Consider the following 19,936-nt stretch of genomic DNA (forward strand, 5'->3'; position numbering starts at 1 on the left):
AACTTGACAGCTTTGGTGCCTAACATCCTATTTGACCAGAAAGCAATATGACATAGGCTGTTTTCCCTGCACTTCTCAGCTGGTTTGTGGACCAGAGGAGAGCTCAGCCTATGTGATGGATTTGTCCTCTGACCACTTGCAAGGTCCTCTGACAGAAGCAGTGAACTTATGCCAGTCATGTGGTGGCTGAGCTCAGGGACATGACCAAACTAGAAATGGATATCTGATGAGCAGTTATTTTGTCTGACCCTGGGCCTGGAGCTGAATTGGTAATTTGCAAAGTGAATGGTCTCAATAAAGAAGGGGACTGCAGCAGTAGCATTTTAAAATACCAAGTAGCCCCACCCCACCCAGTAGTGCAAAATGATCATACTTGAATCAATGAAAGAGCCTGTGTTTCATCTGGATTTCAACATCCTTGCACACACTACAGTGTTGGACTTGTTCACCTGTACTAGAAGACAATGAGAAGAGGCCTTGATTAGTGCATGTGTGGATTCTGTGACACCTCTAGATCCTCTTTGATCTGATTTTCTCTGATAATTCTTCAGACTAGCTCCATGCTGTGTAACAAGTTCTATTTCTTGTCCAATGAGGTTGTGGATGCCCCATACCTGGAGGCATTCAAGGCCAGGCTGGATGTGGCTCTGGGCAGCCTAGTCTGGTGGTTGGTGACCCTGCACATAGCAGGGGAGTTGAAACTAAATGATCATTGTGGTCCTTTTCAACCCAGGCCATTCTATCATTCTTGCTGTTCAAACTCAGTCCTACATGTACTTTACCCCTCTGCTCCGAATGTGCCTTCAGCTGTTCCACCTCTCCTGGTGGTCAACATACCAGTTTGCTTCCAGCCTGGATATTTCCTGCAGATCCTCACTCTGTTTCATTGATTTTCTGATCACACATGCATTCTTTTCATATAATAGGTGCAGCTTGTGGAGAGTATTGTCAAGGCTCTTTGTCCTAATCTGCTTGAGGCTGCTGTATCAGGGTTTTGCTGCAAATTAAGTACAAATCTGTGCTTTCTTCAGTGCTGTAGTATGAATGATTCTCTTGTGCTAATAGCAGAACTGTCAGAAGCAGAAGAATCTGTTGTGTTTACTCAACAGCAGTGGCAGAAAATTGCTATTATTCTGGATGGTTTTACACTTCTTTAATGCCATTATCTGTTTTACTACCAGAATACCAAGTGCTTTTCATCTTGGTTCCAAGGATTTCTTTGACCTTCTTTGACATTTCTGTGTTTTTGCAACTGTGGCAGCAGAATACCCAAATGCAGTCTCTTTCTTTCACTTTAATATACAACAGCTTTTTCCTCTCACTTTGTAGGCATTCTGAGACAGGTGTGTTCAATTCATTATTATTTTCTTCAAGCTTACTCTGCACATTTGGGCATTTTTCATGGGGTCAGACAGTTGTGGTTCTTTGTTTTTAGTCTGTGTTTACTTCAAGATCACAACTAACACTTTAAATTGTAATATCTGTATTAAAAGTGTTCTCTTTGTCACCCCAAACTGAAGACATTCTACACCAAACAAAGCTAGTTGGCATTGAAAACTTTCGCATTAATTCAATTCCAGAGTCCTCCTAATTTACAGGAGATATCACACTTCTTTGCAGCCCATCAAGTAGCCCACCTGTGTGTCTCAGGTATGTAGACTCCAAGTGCTACTTGTTAAGAAGCAACAGTCTCAGCAAGATAGTAACTTGCATCAAAGCTAACTACAGCGAGACAGATCTCTGAAGGATGATAAACCAGTTTACAATTTCCAAATGTTTTTTAATCAAAATACTCAAAAGATTATTTTATTCTCTTATTTTGATAGAAAGTGAATTGTATTGAACTCTCCCAAGGTGAAAAACCAAACAAAAACAACAACAAAAAAAATCACTTAAAAACCTGCCAGGCACAAGAAGGGAAGCTTACCCTTCTCCCTCAAATGATACATATATTCCTGAGGCCACAAGTTTTCCCTGGTGCTAATTATCTATCTATCTATCTATCTATCTATCTATCTATCTATCTATCTATCTATCTATCTATCTATCTGTCTATCTGTCTATCTGTCTGTCTATCTATCCTGTATTGGTCCTTCTGCTTCTAAACAATCACTTAGAAAAGGTATCAGTACTTCCCTACTGAAATCTAGTAACCTGTGTTTATATTTGTTCTGATCCAGAATGCAGGCAGGGCAAGACCCTCAAACAGCTTCAGTAGCAATGGAGAATGACCTGTAGCTCTTCGCAGATATTCCTTTCCATCCTCTTGATGCTCTGTACTCTTAATACTACCAGAACCATACTACCAGAGCCTGGCATGAGGAAAATGAGAGATCAAGCCATCCTAGGCCATTCCCAGCATAGGATGGATAAAGCTCCCCTAAATATAATATGTGCTTGTGTAAGCAAAGACTGGACATACCTGAAAAAAAAAACTGTGAATGCAGAGGTATTTTTGACACTGTTCACCTAGGAGTGCTTAGTTTGCAGTTTAGTACTACTACAGTATTTGTTTCACATATTTAGATGAAATATATTCATATATTTAATTTGGATGAGGCCTCTCAGGGTTTAGTTTGTTTTTGTATCTTCAGTGAGGTGGTATTTCAGCTTTTTTAGGATTAATTTCAATCTTGGCACTTAAGCATAAAGAATTTGTCAGGCTGCATTTCAAAAAGCAGATAGCTGAGAGCTTGGAAATGAAGGACATTGATTATTCAATGGTTTATCTGTGAGCATCTTCATTGGAAGCATCCATATTTGGAAACCACTTTAGTTAAACAGGTAATCCAAGAATATACTGGAAAACTCAAATAGGGACTGAAAAGACCAAAGTAAAGGGCAAAGAAGCTACAGGAATAGAAGTCCTCTCTCTGTCCTTGTCATAGCCTACTTAAATGGTAAATACTTTTACATCTGCATGAATGGATTTTAATTAAATGCATTCATAAATAGAATACTGAGATGACACATCTTGTTGCAAACACAATCTGTCAGCAAATAGCATCTGGAAGAGACGGTGCTCTGTCAGCTAAAGCAGCTCAAGGAAGCCTTAGTTCATTCCAATGTGAAGGCAAGAAGAATACTACCTCCACTAACTGAAGGGATCTATATGGTCCCATATTTCTCCATGTTGCACAGAACAGAATCTCTGATCATACAGCCAGGCTGACTGTGCTGCATTCTGATAACAAATCTCTGATATTCTATGTTTATACCTACCTGAGAAATCATCCATCAACAACCACCAGCTGACGTAAGAAGCCCATCTTCCATTCATCATGTGCTAGACATGGTTAATTAAAGGAGACACAGACAGATATCAACAGTAAAATAAGGTGTCCATCTGGTGTGGTCCTGCTTGCATTTTTGCATCATGGACACCTGTTAAAGAATAGGATCACTCTGAATAATAAATGTGAACAAATGAAGAGACAGCACATTGTGTTCCAGTGGCTGTGTTCCAGTACCAGCACTGACTGCCACATTGCACACACACAGCCACCTGCCATGCATGATGGGGGTGTTTTAAGTTGTGCCAAAAAACAACCCATTTTCTACTTTTTTTTTTTTTTCTTTTAATCATTCTTCCATGCAATAATATTTTTTTGTCTGACCTCTTGGAATTCTCTCAAGCATCTAATATCAAACAATGCAGGTCATTCACTGCTAAGCATAGTTATAGCTGTTCCCCTCAGTACCTGGTTTGATCTACAGTGCACATTACCCCCAGCAGATCTTGCAGACCAAGACCTCTGAGCCCAGCTGTCATGCAGTAATGGCACTCACCATCTCTGCATGGATATAGGAGAGGGGGAAAAAAATAAGCACATAAACCTGGGCCAAGCAGAGATCTGGCAGTTTTGTCCATAAAGAGGTGAGCAATAAACAGTGACACAAAGGTTTTCAAGATTACTTCACCATAAAACTGCACCATTTGGTGGGTGTATTTAATTAATTCTAAGTGACACAGGCAGTAGTTATACATTTTCCAGAATAGAGCTATTTACTATGTACACCAGCTGTTACACATTATGCTAATTTTGAGGGGGAGTTGCCTAGATTCACCACTGTATTCCCCTACTCATTAATATCAAGCAAGGTCCTTCCTGAAGGTCTTCTGAACCTTTCATTGGTTCCACTCTTCCTAGGTGAAGACTGTGAATTTACTTATCAGTGTTTTCACCTTTTCTTTACAATAATCATTCGCTCCTAAACTCTTTGGGCTTTTCCTTGTGTTCCCAAATTCTTTGTCTGTCTTTTGTAACAAAACAAAAACAGAAGCAAAGGAAACATTTGCCATGTATGTCAGGCATCCAAGCCTTGAAAAGACTGCTGTTTTCAGAAGCATGCACAAATTAATAAATGGCAAAGCCAGAGAAACAGGGATGGAAGATCTCATTCTGTCATGAGCGTCAGGAGGGAAATAAAGTAATTCCACAGATTTAAATCTCTTTTAATTAAGACCATTTCTTAACAGTTATAATGATTGACCCTTAGCTCTTTGCAAGGCTTTTATTACCCATCAGAAGTGTGGCTAAGTACCCGTAACATTGCCTAGAATCTAAAGTAGTTTCAGCTGATTTCTCTGTAGCTCAGAAAGAGCATATTCTTTCAGAAGTAGGAAAAAGCAAAAATAGCAACCCTGAGCAGAATTACATGAGCATGTCTATGTGTAGTTATGCTGTGTGCATCCTCACAGTGGAACTTAATGCTAGAGTAAAATGCAGAAATATGTGCTGTAACTTTGACAGACACTACTACTGAGAAGCTGCATTGCAAAGATCATGAAACTACTGCAAAAAAACTGGTGAAACTACATGAAACTGCTGAATTCAACAGTAGTGAATACACAGGCAGTATTTATGAGAAATGAGCCACAGAATGTGCATTCTTATCTTGAGTTATCTAGGCACATCCCTGGGGAACTGGTATCTTTCTATATTCTTTATTCATCAGGTGAGCTGCCAATTAGGTACCTGGCTCCCATTAAGGATTGCTAAACAGCACATGAGATATTTTTTCATGAAAAGCATTTCAGCAGAGTTTCAATAGAGAGGTTATTTTCCACAAATTCTACATTTCACCAGTAGCCCTAGATTTGAAACCATGCCCCTGTTTCATTAAGGCACAGGCATAAAAGTCGGACAAAGTTCTCTGGGCTATGGGATGAATAGAAAAGTAGCCTCACTGAGCTGGGAGCCTGAGGAGGTTCGGTCTTGGCTAGAGATACATGTATGGTAGGAGGGATCTTGGTTCCTTAATGTAAAGAAAACTACACAAGCTTCATGCAAGGCATGCAAGTCACTTCCATTTCACATGTGGAGAACACAGACATAGCAGTCATAATTGGATTATACCCCACCCTGAGTTTCTGTCCAAACTAAATCCCTCCTACAGTCAAACAGCTGTCTTGTGCCCACAAGGCTAAGCAGGCAGTGACAGAGCCAGTCAGCTGCAGGCACCAAGCATCCTGCAGACATTCACTGATGACAAACCATGGCAGAGCTGTGGCCCATAGTCCTGCATGGCTGCCTCTCATCAAGGAACCCCTCCTGAGCAAACAAGGCCTGAACCCATGCTGCCTCTAGCTATAAAGAGTACCTGCCTTAGCTCCCCAGCCTGGGGTTGCTACCCAGCTATTGCAAGACAAAGCATTCCTGGTGTGAACACATCTCCTTGCTTGTTTTTGACCATCAGAAAAATGGGAAACATAAGGTTTAAGTGGAGAGAATGGCAACTTAGTAGTCTGGCTTTCATCTAGAGGGTTACTTTCTCACGAGATGATGGCAAAGTCATGCAATATCTTTTACTCCTTGAGTTATTTCTGCTTTTGTCCTACCAATGTAACATTCATAAACACTCATACAAGTAGTTATGACTCTGACCTGCAAGCATAGGCATGAAACTACCTCATACATCCAATCAGTTCTGCCTGATCATTGCAAAATGACTTTACTTGACACAGTGCAATATTTCATTAGTTGCATACTTGAAGTAGTAGGGTTTGAGACTCCTTCAGAGCTTATTAAAAATCAAATAAAAATTAACATGAGAAACACAGAATTGTTTGAGTTGGAAAGGACCCTTAAAGGCCACCTAGTCCAACCACCCACACCTGTAGGGACACCTAGAGCTACATCAGGTTTCTCAGAGTCCCTCCTGCCTGACCCTGAGCATCTCCATGGATGGGTCATCCACTGTCTCTTTGGGTAACCTGTGCTAGTGTCTCACCAACCTTACCATAAGAAACTTCTTCCCTACATCCAGTCTAAATCTTTAAGCCTGAAACCATTTCCCCATATCTTATCACAACAGGCCCTGCTAAGGAGTCTGTACCCCTCTTTCTTATAGCCCCTTTTAAACACCAGACTGTAACTGCATAAAGCTTAATGCACATATACTGCACACTGTAAAAACCAGCTTCCATAGTGGAGCACTCATTGACTGTGCCGAAGCAAGTAGTAGTAAAATTAACTACTTAGAACTAATTCATATCTGAAATAGGATATGTCTCATATCCCATAAGTAGTCAAAATCTTTTTAAGACAGTTTCATAGATGTTGAAGTACTAATTCTGAAGAGACTGAAGAATTCACTTCAAAAAGCTAATTAGGTTATTTAGATGTTTAAGTTGAGCATTTGTTTAATTCTTTTTGCTACTAGAATAGTGGTGTTTCTCAGATCAATTTAATCTCATCTAACTGCATGCATGAGAATATTAATGTTCTTGCAACATGAACCTAAAAGTGTAATTGCTTCTTTCCCTTATTCTTTTTGGCTTTTAAAATTAAAGCACTCCTACGGTCTTCTATAAACAAAATTCCATAGACCTGAGGGTCATTTTTTCCACCCCAATCTGCACTGCTGACTGCAAAGTTTCACCCAGAACCAACAGGAAAGATGCAGTTTCCAAAAAAATGAATCCAGTCAGTGAACGATAATAGGTCTCTGTTGCTGTGCAGAATAACCAGCAACAACACAGTGATCCTATGGCATGAGACAAGCTTCAGCTCTGCAAGCAACAGACCATCAATGATCAGGTAAAAGACCTAGCTTGCATGATTTAAGTTTTACTATATTAGCAGCTCTTCTAGAGCTAATGGATTAAAAACTCTCCATTTCCTATCCATGGTTTAGTTTTCCTACCAAAGGGGTTACTCTCATAAATAGACACATGAAGGAAAGCTTCCATCCCTTCTTTCCAGATTTCCATAGCCTTGCTTTCCTCCCTTTTCCACACAGTAGAGAGCAGAGGAATCAAGATCTTTCGGATTCTATATTGGCTTTATTTTCTTTTTCATATTCTGTATTGCAGCAGAAAGAAGCACAGTTTGCTATTAGCAAAGGATGCGCTCCTTTTAACCTACAGATGTAATATCTCTCAAGAAACAGGTCTTTTTCACAACAGTATCTGACCTAGCTTGTTGTAAACTGCACTGCAGAGACTGTGGAGATGAAAGCCACTTTAATAAAGCAAACGGTTACTTTCTTACAAACAGTGACATTAAACAGAAAAAAAAAAAAAAAAAAGAGAGTTCTGACTGCCAAAGAGAGCAGATGGGTACCCAGCCACTACAGAAATGTAAAGCTGTAAAGTATAACTTCCTGGGAAAATCCTGAACCCTGTCTGAAATGGAGTTTGGTTAGTTTGCATAACAAAGTTGATATGTTTTATCTTTGATGTTAATTTTCAAGGGCTTCCCTGAAGGTAATGCCTCCTGTTTTATTATGTCGGCCCAAAACACAGTATTGAAAGTTGACAAACAAGGTTGAATCTTTCTATCAGGATTCCATTATACTTAATTCTTACATTACATTTGCTACAGATAGAAGCTCAGAACTTGCTCTATCAAATAATGCTTTTGTACTCTGTATCAGTTGTAGTTTTCATGGAAATAAATATGAAGCGGTACTTTCAGAGCAACTTACATCTCTTCAAAAGCCTAAAGAATGTCAAAAGTGATAAGACCAGGGAATTTCAAATGCACTTATAGATCTTTGATCAGCTCGCAGAATTAATGGCATAACTAATTTTTTGTTCCTTTTTTTTGTAGGGAAAGATGATAGAAGATAACAGTTCCAAATTACCAAAAAAGAATGATTGTCAGAAACCAGTTAAATAAAGAAAAATGTACTTACCTGCCCCAAGGATCAGGGCTCACCAAGTACTCCAGAAGGAGGGATCATCAGGTAGAGATGCTTCCACTGTGGCAGCTAGCCTTTAAATGACGCTTACAGAGGGGGGCAGCCTGATTCTGATTGCACAGGTGAGCTGCTTTCATCTGTGCTCCCAAAGCTGGCTGTGTGCCTTCATAAGTGTTCAGTCATTGGTTCAGGCCTTGACTTAGCCATTCCCATAGATTACCCTTTTGAAATGAGATTTGTTCAGTCTTGAAGCATTAACTTAGTTTCACAGACTTCTCAGAGAAGAGAGAAAAGTTAATTTCTCACTCCTGAGACAAAGATATTCTATTCTGTCCGCTGGCACATTGCTACCTTCTCACTTGGACCACTGTTTTTTGTTGTAACCTCTATCTCAGTTGTAGATAAGCGGTATCCCTGCTTGTTCCCTGCTAAGGAAGGTTGTATGATCCCAGCCATTGGCAGACTCCAACCTATGGGTCTGAGCTGGTCAGTTTCTGTCCTCAGTCACCACTGACCCTGGGCAGGTTGGAAACAATAAAATAAGGACTGTGTTTTATAACCATTTATTATTTTAAAATGTAATAATTGGCAAGTTGATATTTTGGAGTTCAGAAAGGGTTGCTATGTATTTTGTACTTATGTCTTCCTTTCTTGGTTTCAAAGTGAAGGATAACGGAAGTGACTCAGATTTGGAAAGATGAAAGCAAAACAAAAAACAGTGATGTGTTCTCTATTTACTGGATTGGATTTCAAGTAACTGGAAAAACAGGAAGAAACAAGCCCTTTTTTTCTAAAATTCTCTGAAATATTCTTCCTCAGTGTTAGATTCTGTGAATTAATTCTAAGTAACACTTAAACAAGATGTTCCACTTCCATGCACACAGATTCAGAAAAAAGGGGACAAGAGGGGACTTCAATAGAAGTCAAAATGTTGGTAATATTTCTGGCATTGATAGACGGGCTGATCTTATCTCATAGCCTGTTCACTTCTTTTACCCACATTAGATTTTTTTTCCCCCAGTTAATTAGCTTCAGAAAACGGGAAACGTTTTCTAGTATACATGAAAGAAAAACTGAAGATGTTTCTCAGATGGAAGCTTCTCAAATTCTCTGATGTCTCTTAGTTATTGGCAACTTCTCCATTTTCCATTTTAGAACAATTCCACGTCTTCCCACCCACAGCAAAGAATTGATCTCATTTTGACAAAGGTTATTAAAGACATGTTGGAAGAAATCCTGTCCGTATTGAAGTCAGCAGGCATTTTGCCAGTGATTTGAGCAATGTCAGGATATTACCTGGCTGCCTGTAACGCCCAGAGCTTTACAGTAAAATTAAACACATTCATTTCTCCCATCAGAGATAAATCTTCTCGCTATTTAATAGCCTAGTTTTTGGACCATGCAGAGGCTTAGCTTTTGAATTAAAGTTCCTTGTAGCAGAAAGAGAGAGATTCATGTTTTTAAGGGGCCATCCACAACACACTATTTGTGGAGTTTACCTTACAAGTTTTCACTGAACTTTCGGAAGTCGCTGACAATTACACAGTTAATCAGTTGCGATACAACACTGGTTTCTGCTGGGTTTCATTGCCTATGAGCACTGGGGAAGAATATAAGCAATTGGAAACAAACTGGAACTCAAATCTACAATTATTATTTATTTATTTTTTACCAATATCCCCATTCTTATTGTTCTTACTTACCACTCTAAGGTTTATTATTAGGTTTATTATTTGTCACTGATTTCTTGTAACACATTGGAAATACATATGTACTGGTCTCCCAGATTCTAATAATGACATAGTTGTCATTAATATTCCTGATAATACATATTTTTATTTCTGGAGAGATTGCCAAGCAGAGGCAAATGCAAAATACTTGATCAGAAAGAAAATTCTGCTAAGATAGTTGAGTTCCCTCCTCCCTCAGCCTCCTAATACAGCAGTTTTCCCCAGGAGATGACTCATGGATAGGGACACAGAGGTCAGGCTCTCATGACTGCAGGACTGCATGAGTACAGGTTAGTATTTATCTCCTTCACCTGCAAACCTGACTCAGAGTCCCATTATGTTAGATACTATACGTGCAGAAAATGAGTGCTAAGGTGATTTGACAGTATAAAGCTGAATGGCTGTGTGGAATAGTCACCAGCATACATTATTCAGCACCAGAGTGACTACTCATCCCAGCTAAAACCTCGCACGTATTTCCATGCCCATGCTCAGAAAAGACTACTGCACATGTATAGATACATCACCCATTGGGCCCATCTGTACAGGTGGGCAGTTGTTGCTACACCATACATTCAGAGATTCTGACTGAACTTTAGTGTGCATTCAATATAACCATCCTGTGCACATCTAGTTACCTGCCATGATGGAGACTCCTCCAGATGTATTGTGCCTGAGGCCTGCAAGGAACAGTGAAGAACTAGAAGTCCTGCTTTCATTGTTACTATCCAATTCAATTCAGATAGGAACAGACTTTACATTCTGTTCTATCCAAAAACCACAGGGTGACAGAGGACGTAGTGTGCGCTCCAGCCTACTGCCAATCAGAGCCCAGTAAAGACTGCAGGGGGAGGAAGGAAAAAAAAATGAAAAAAAGGAGCCCTATATCTTAACAGAGATTTATGCTGTTTTAAATAAATTTATCTTGTTACTATACCTGAAATTTAGCTCAAGTTCTTTCACAAGCACAAAGGCATTGGCAAATCTCACTATCAGTCTCAGGGGAGAGTGATGAAGGTACATCAGCTGGTGGCAAACAGAACAAGTGAATGATTCTGGAAAACCAATTCATCTTTCTGTCACTCCGCCCTCCTAGCTTGCAAATATATAGCTGTAGGATCTAACCTCAAAGCTGACTGCATTATCAAGAGAAGGATGAAGTCTGTTTTACACAACTGCTGGATCTGGGCAGGTAAGAATATATATAAACATCTTAGTTTATTTTTCTCTTCCTGAAAGGAGAACAACACACAAATAATAGTGTTTACTAGGTTTGGTATAGTGCTTTTATCTGGAGAATTTCTTCAGATTAAGTTTTGCCGCACATGTTTTGAAACATTCAGCCTCTAATAGACAGTTGAAAAGAAAATGATTTTAACAAGCAATAAAACTGGCACTTCATTGATTCACAAAGCAAATTTCATTTCACTGTGATTGCGAAACCACATCTGCTGAGTTTTCTTTGATCCTCTGTCTCTAAGTGCAATCCCAGCTAGAGCAAATTAATGGTAAAAGATGTCTTTGGTACATATCCCCTAGCTACCCCAAAGCTATCTATTTCAGTAATATCCAGGCCAGCAGTTTAATAAACACAGCAGGATGTGAACGTCTCCAGGTACCAATGAAAATAAGTTTTTCCAACAGATAGAAAAGAGTTCTGCCAGGATATATCAGCTCTGCACTATATGTACATTAAAAGGACCATCGCTTGTTGAAAAAGAGACTGAATGAAGTGGATAATATCCACAGGATGCCAGATAACACTACCAAGGGTATAAATAAGAGCTTATGCTGTGTTGTTGAAACTTTCAAAACAAGATGTTTATCTGACTATAAAAAATGAGCAAGTTATGCACATTTTGGCTTTGTACTTTGCAGATTCTGCCGCCTTTTTCTTCAAGGTATGCCTGACAAGGACTCAAATAAATGCTATTCTGGACATAGATTTTTAGGATTTCCATACTTAGTACAAGCACCCATTGTTCTGGAGAAATTCATAATGAAGATTTTTTTTCCTGTGGACTGATAGGTTGACTTTTTTCTCATCTGTTCCATCCTTAACAGAAGTCTTTACAAAGAGAGTGTACTCAGTTCTATGGAAGGGTTTGGATGTCTCAGTGTAGACTGCGCCAATATATGCTTACAACATTTTTCACATTCCTGAATCTATTGTAAATAAAATATGAAGTTTATTCAGCAATGGATTTCACAAATCTTCTTGAAAAAGCAATAGTGTGACCATCAGAACACCTTGAAAATTCTTACACATTATGTGCTTACCTCACGCCCTGATGTAAGTAAGCAAGTTCCTGGCATGCTGGTGGTCACAGGAAAACACGTCCATTTCTCACTCCCACACCAGTGATTTTCAAGCCAGCCAATATGAAAACAAGTCCATCATGTCAACACTCCCACCCTGGAGCAATGAGCAGGGGGTCAAGGAGTTGTTAAGTTTCCCAACCTCCCACTTCAGAAGGTGGTAATATATGCAGGAAAGAAATGGTCTGACTTTTGAAAGTGACCTTAAAGAAGCTTTATCACAGGGCTGGCTAAGATGAGAGCAAATAGAACTGTTTACTTGCTATTCACAAAACAGACAAGATAGTTTGCAAAATACAAATCCATGAATGTGCAGAAATGAAATGAGCATGAGCATATGAGTTACCCTTGAGTAAGCAACTTAGCTCATTATCCATTTTTCCCCACAACAGCCCTTCAGATTCTGCTGTGAAATGCTCAAACTTCATGTTGAATCTATTTAATACATTACATCATACATATAAATAAAAAAAGCATCCACTACCATATTCTATATTCATACATTTTTCATATGTTTGTATGGATCAAAGTCTTCTGCTTTAGACTGGCAGCAGATAGGACAGTAATCAGTCATTTTGTAACAATAATGTTTGGAGTGAGTTGTCCATGAGCCTTGTCTTTGAAAACTGAGGGTATGAAGGCCTGACTTTCCCTAGTTCTTCTCCCTTTCTCCCCTTCTGAGTAGTTCTTTTTCTCAAACAGACCTTACTCAGCATCAACACCTTCAGAGACACCCCACTACCCACCTCACTTAAGTAGGCTGCCTGTTGCCAATTGCCTGCCATCCTTGGGAAGCAGCTGATAGCACCATTCCCAGAAGGAAAGAAAAATCTCAGAGATTAATTAGTCTCCAGTTGAGTGTGGAAAACACCTTTACTGTGACGTATCTATCATCTCACAGTATTCAGAAAGGTCTGAATCTTGTGCTCTGAACGAAATGGCAGGGACCATTCTGAGAAGTTTGAATCTCATTTTAGATGCCTGGTGCATGATCTTTGGTTGCCACCCACCTCTGACAAATACAACACTAGGCTGCGATGCAGGGTACCACCTCTCCACCACCCCTGAGAAGATCGACTCTGACAGAGAGGTGGAGAGATGCTCCTTCAGAGGCAACAGCAACCCAAAACCAATCAGCGCTGACCAGGAATGAGAGGCTGGGAAGGGGCAGCCCCGTGAGCCATGAGTGGTTCTCTGCAAGCAAGAGGGCACAGGAGAAGGGAGGATAGCAGGAACTGAAGCAGAAAAATGAGTGTCATTAGCAAACAGCGCAGGAAAAGAAAAAAAAAAAAAAAAAAAAAAAGCCAGATGAAAGGGATGAGGGCAACAGCCACATTAATCTTCACCCCTTTGTGTATCATAAGAATATGCATGGTTGTTATTTTTGAGAGAGCAAGCTGTCAGTTACCACCATCTTACATCTGACTTTGAGCCTCATTTCCCAAATGTACCACAGTTATTTTGACAGTTGATATATTTAATTAGAAATCAGTTTTCCAAGATTTCAAATACTGCATTATTATTTTGATAGCATTTCCCTGTTTTATGCTAAGTTCAGCATAGGCTGAGCTACAGCTTTGAACTTTGTTTTGGCACATGTAAGACTGTGTGACAGCTTTGACTTTATTGTCAATGAAAACCAATTAATATACATCAGTAAGAAAATTCTTAGGAAAACAAAGTCCTTCTGGATGATAATCCCTCCCTCCAATAAAACCCTCCTCATTCCACAAATCCTTCAGTTCCCCTTTTTCGTGGAGACATGATCTACTTGTATTCTGTGACGCTTATATAAGGGCAAAAGGGCTTAAATGACCTTAGTATAATTTGACATCAAACATATACTCAAAAGACACATTTTAAGCAAAGAAATTGCAAATTTCTTCAAAATGTAAGCTATAAATATATTTCAAGTTCTTTGTTGGTTCTGCCAATATAGATCTTTCTGTGGATACTTTGTTAAAAACTGCTTTCCTGAAGCACTGAAAGTACAAATCTACCTGCACTTATAGGCCATTCAGCTCTGATTTTTGTGTAATTGATGCAAATGAAGCATGTAATAGTATTTTGTCAGCTGCATGAAAAATTGCTTTAGGACATTTCTACTTATAGGAAAGATGAGAATGAACAGAATTTGAGAAGTTAAAGAGCATATCATGTCAGTGGATTTCATTCTTCCAATGCACAAAATGTTTGCCTTGTCTATGTCCAAGCCTGAGGGGATATGCTAACCTCACCTTCTGGCAGATAAGATGCCTGTTTTAGAAGACCTAGGATATTAGCATCTACATGGATGATATCTGAACAGCTCATATGTATTTGTTAATGGTTGTGGACAAAACACAAAGCACTTCTGAGTGTTAGGCACACATAAATTGCTGTATTAACTGAAAAGAATCCCCAAACACAGAGATGTTATGTTATATCCATTTCTTTTTCATTTACTGCATTTGCATGTGAGGCAGACAGCCACCAGACACTAAGGCTGAAATTTGCAGATCTTAAGGTCTCAGATATTCAGTACAGATTAAGCTGTAAGCACTAAGAAAACCTAAGGGCAGGGGAGACTATTAGATCCAGAAGTGAGACCTGAAGTAATAAAAAGGTTAAATGAAAAGTTCATTGCCTGAAATATTAGACTTCCTCGCAAGCAAAATTAAGAAAATCAAACTCTCAGATCCTGGAGTTAAAAGACCACATTCCTGAATATCTCACATCTAAGGAACAAAAATGTATTTCTTTCATTTCATTTTAGAGCAGACTTGCTTTCCTGAGCCAGTGATTCACTGCTTTCAAAGATGAACCTGTTCTGTACTGCCAGGAAATCTTACCTGCTGACCAAGACATTTCTCTACTACTTAGGATGTCAACCTGCAAACTGGTAGAGTTTTCTGTCTAATACAAGTGAATAAACTGCCTAATAAGCAGGTGCATGATAACACCACTTCCTTTCTCTCTGTACAGAAGGTGAGGTTGTAGAAACATGCAAAATATCTTAATGTGGCACTTCATTAACCCTTCAGATTAATGCTTAGTCCCAGGATGACCAATGCATCTTCAACCTGCTGTGTACCAAGGAATGCACAGAGTTATGGTTTGGGAACTGACCGTTGGCATGCCCAGGAATGGGACACTGCTTGGAGCTGACATATACTGAAAACTGTCCAGTGTGGAGTGGTATCACAGATTCTTAGTTAATCTGATATGGAAGCTTAATTTTTTGGCACATATTGAAATATTCCTGAACCATCTTGATACATTCTATATGGAGCACCAGCAGATCTCCATGTGGCAAAAATTTTTGTACAGCAAAAATACAGGTAATCTACATTAATCTCCACAGAAGAGATGATGTGTTCTTCTTTGCTTGTGGCTGATGACCTGTTGTTCTACAAGTCTGATTAATTTTGACCTTATTCAAATAAGGAGGTAGCCAACTAGACATCTGCATGTTCAACTGAACACAATGTAAATGGATGTACTTTTGTGCATCCAAATGAGACATGTGATGCATGTGTGTTTGGAGTTGTACATGGACTGAAACTTAGTGGATGAATCTAAGGATTTAAAAATGAAATCTTCAAAATCAGTTTACTCCTCTCTAGAGCCTGAAAGTGAATGTTGTTTAAGCTATGTTTTGAAGAATACACTCTCGTATTGACCAATAGATGTCAAAGAATCTTTCTTTGTGCCATATCATGCACTTATATGTACCTTCCTGTGCTGGCTTTTGAGCTGAAGAGGAATAAGATCATCTTTTAGTTAGACAGAAAGTTGAGTTTCTGGGTCCAGGAGAAGCTCTTTATCCTATGTGAAATCTACTTAACACCAGGATTTCTGTGTCCCTGTGTGAGTAGAAAGGGTAAGAAAAACAGACACATCCCTTCATTAGGCCTAATCACACTAGTCAAACCAAAATACAGCTCCACGGTATTTGTATGAACCCTTTATAACACTACTTTTAAGTTTGAGTGCCATAAAGAAAAACAAAACCAGCTGAAGGAATGTGCAAGGTGATGCTTACATATCACGACTGCCTTGTGGTCATAGAATCATAGCATGGCTTACGTTGAACAGGACATTAAAGATATCTGTTTCCAATCTCCTGCCATGGGCAGAGTTGCCAAGCACTCTATCTACTCCAATGCCTTTTTCAAATTGCAAGACAACCTCTCCATAATATGCGGGAGGGGAGAGCCTGCCTTAGGAGTTCTTTGCAATCCTATTCATGCTAGAAGAGACAGTGACTCAAAACATGGAAGTGCTTTTATAGTAGGGCTCTGTTCTTGGTCCAATATGACTGTAACCATGCAGTCTCCAAAACAAATGACAAGGCACAAACTTGCATTCTTTGTTCTTTAATTGATAAATGTCTTTAAATACCATCAGCACAAGTGGCTGCTTTTACACTGAAGGATGTTAGGGAAATGTACTGACTTGTTTCCTACTTCACTGGAAACACCACACAACTTACAGGTAACAATGAGCAAAGAGTCAGGCAATGCTGCTTAACAAAGCCACTTTCTTAAAGTGCACTTAACTGTAAGTACCCGACTCTTGAAGAAGTGCACTGCCTACATAGATGTATCACAATGCTTCAGTTTTTGAAGCTGGAAGGCAGATGAGCTACCCTCCTTGGGGGCCATTTTGTAAAATTATGTGCTCCAGGTACAATCTAGTTCACTCACTGTCAACTAAAATAAAATAAAATAAAATAAAATAAAATAAAATAAAATAAAATAAAATAAAATAAAATAAAATAAAATAAAATAAAATAAAATAAAATAAAATAAAATAAAGCATTTTCTAAAGGTGTCTGTGAGCCCCAGGGTTGAGTCGTCTCTGGCAGCAAGGGTTATGTATTCAGAGATGACAAAAAGATCATCTACTCCTTTCTCCAGCTCATGAGGGCGGGCAGGCCTCCAACTCTACCACAGCACATGCTGGACACTGTAACACATCCCATAAGAAACAGAATCACCCAGAAGAGCTGTTCCTAACTGAGGGCTTAGGTGCACAAAAAAATATTTGAATGAGTACCAGGTACCATACCTTGTCCTCACTATCACGGCCTTGGAGAGCCATTAGGAAAATATGGGCAGATGTGGCTAATCCTTCTGAATGCCATCCATCTGCTCACAGAATGGCACAGGGTTGCCTGTCCACTCTCTTAAAAGCTGTCCTGCAAAATCTCAATAACAGTGATCCCAAATCCCTCCTTCAGCAGGTGGAGCAAGGCAGCAACATGTGCCTGCAAACAGAAATTTGCTTCACGTTCACCAGAGCCATTAGCCTCCCACCAGTGTACCCTAGAAGTTTTGAAGGGAAAAATACAAATGCATCCTGCTCTCAGAAGACATTTGGGTAAGATAAATCCTTAGGAAGATCTGCATGCTGTATGAACTGCCATATATAGACTCATGGACTGGCCTTGACACCATGGTGTAGAAAACTAATAATCAGAGACAGCCCCTCACCTCCCATGTATGTTTTAAGCTGCGAGGTTATGGCCTGAGACAGGAGGAGTTTGTTCTGTAGGGCCTTGAAGGTTCACTGTGTGTGCTACAGACTAGTCTGCATCATACCAGGAGGAAGAAGAGCTTGGATGGTGATGCCAGCCAAGGGTACAACCTGTTCTATTTCACAAGTTTCAAAATGCTTTAGGTTGCTATACTCAGTGCTTCTATTTATTCCACAGGCTTACACAAAACTAGTTTGATAGCCAATATGTACAGCCTGTCCCAACACACAGAAAAAAGGCACTCACTTTGCTGTGCTGCTCAGGTCAGTGTAGTACCAGTGTTTCACAAAATGGATTATTGAGGAACAGATTATGTGAGTGTCACTGACCTCTGCAATAAATGTAGATAGTTTCATGGTGTATTTCTCAATAATAATAATAACAACAACGTAAAAAAAGACTTTTATTGTTCTTTTAATATCATTTAACTAACATGTTACGTTCAGGATTGCCCTCTCCAATAAATGCAAGTGGAAAAGAAACATGGGAAAAATTAGATCTCTAGCAGGAAAAATAATTAATAAATTTTATTAATATAAATTAATAAAAAATCTTCTTTACGGTGAGGGTGACGGAGCACTGGAACAGGCTGCCCAGGGAGGTGGTGGAGTCTCCTTCTCTGGAGATATTCAAGACCCGCCTGAACGCCTACCTGTGCGACGTGGTGTAGGGAGCCTGCTTTGGCAGGGGGGTTGGACTCGATGATCTCTAGAGGTCCCTTCCAACCCCTATAATTCTGTGATTCTGTGATTCTGTAAATAAAGAGCTGGATGTAGAACAGATGGATGGCACCTGGCTCTGCATAGCCCTGGGTGACAGTTACATTACTCCTATGCAGGAAGGAAGGGAAACTGTATCACTGTTGCACTCGTACTACTTTAGGGGTTTGCAGCGATAAGCTGTGCTCAAACCAAACATAAGTTCTCATTTCACTGTCGCCTACACACCCCAGCATTGCTCCCATAGCCTGGAGGATGCAGGGCGCGTAGGTCAGATTTCAGCCATCTCATGTGCCTGGGGTCAGGACAGCTGAGTACAGCACACCATGCTGCTCACCACCCTGCAGCAAAGCCAGAACACAACATCAGCCTCCACTACTCCACTTTGCAGGCAGCTTCTCAGGAGCGTCAAGAAGCAGAAAGCAATTCCAGTGTGGTCATACCACATCTTCACACCTTCCCTTCCAAAACACACCTCATATGGGACCCATATAACGCACTACACCATACACTGCACACAGAGCGAGTGGACACTTGCAAGTGTGCACTGAGACCCCTCTGAGATTTGAGACCTTCTGTGCAGATTTTCTGCAATACTGCCTCCAATAGTCTAGAGTTCTGTAACATTTTATGACCATATGCAGTTTCAGAAATAGGATGTCAGAGCTGACGGTCCATCCTTCCTGCATAGCTATTGACTGTGACAGTAAACTCATCTTGAGTTAAGCCCGTTTTGATAGATGATTTGAAGGCAAGTCGCTGAAAAACACACAGGCTGTTTCAAATGCAAACAGCGAGGCTAGTGCCTGTGCTCATTTGCCTTAGGTTCAGATTCAAGGTCACACAGTGGGAGAAAACAAAAAGGATCCACATATCTGTGTAATGGGATGATTTTAATAACAAAATAATTCATTCTCACCTCTTATTCGAAGATCCGTTCAATCAACCTGAAAGGTAACCTCTGATCTCCACAGGCTATCTTGAGCTCCCATTGGTTCAGGTGATGTGTATACCACACATAGGAACTTCTTTGGAACTCTCACATACAAACGCTACTTGAAGCAAAGCAAGGGAAGCGTGGGAGCCACCACTGCTTTTATCACCAGTGCTCTTTCCAATCATGCAGCAAAGACAAAGCTTCTCTATGCCAGAAAGGACCTTGTATGTCATATTAGTAGGGTGAATAACTACTGTCAAAAATCACAACCCTGAGACCAGTGGCTGAGAAGGAATAGGCTCCTCTGTCCACACTCCTGCCATAAAGCAAACGTTTACAAACAATTGCAATGCCCTGCCTATCATGCTTACAGTACAGCAATCCTGTGACACTCAAGGATTTTATCAAGGCTGCTCAGTTTTTAAGCAGCTTATCAGAACTACTATCCAAAAGGCATCTATAGACTTGACAAAACATGTTACAAGTTTCCCATTTCATGTTTTTAACTACACAGAACAGCGTAAGCTACTTCTAACCCTTAATGCTTATAGCAGTTCATTCG

Source organism: Excalfactoria chinensis, chromosome 1 (assembly GCF_039878825.1).
Source record: "Excalfactoria chinensis isolate bCotChi1 chromosome 1, bCotChi1.hap2, whole genome shotgun sequence".
NCBI lineage: Eukaryota > Metazoa > Chordata > Aves > Galliformes > Phasianidae > Excalfactoria > Excalfactoria chinensis.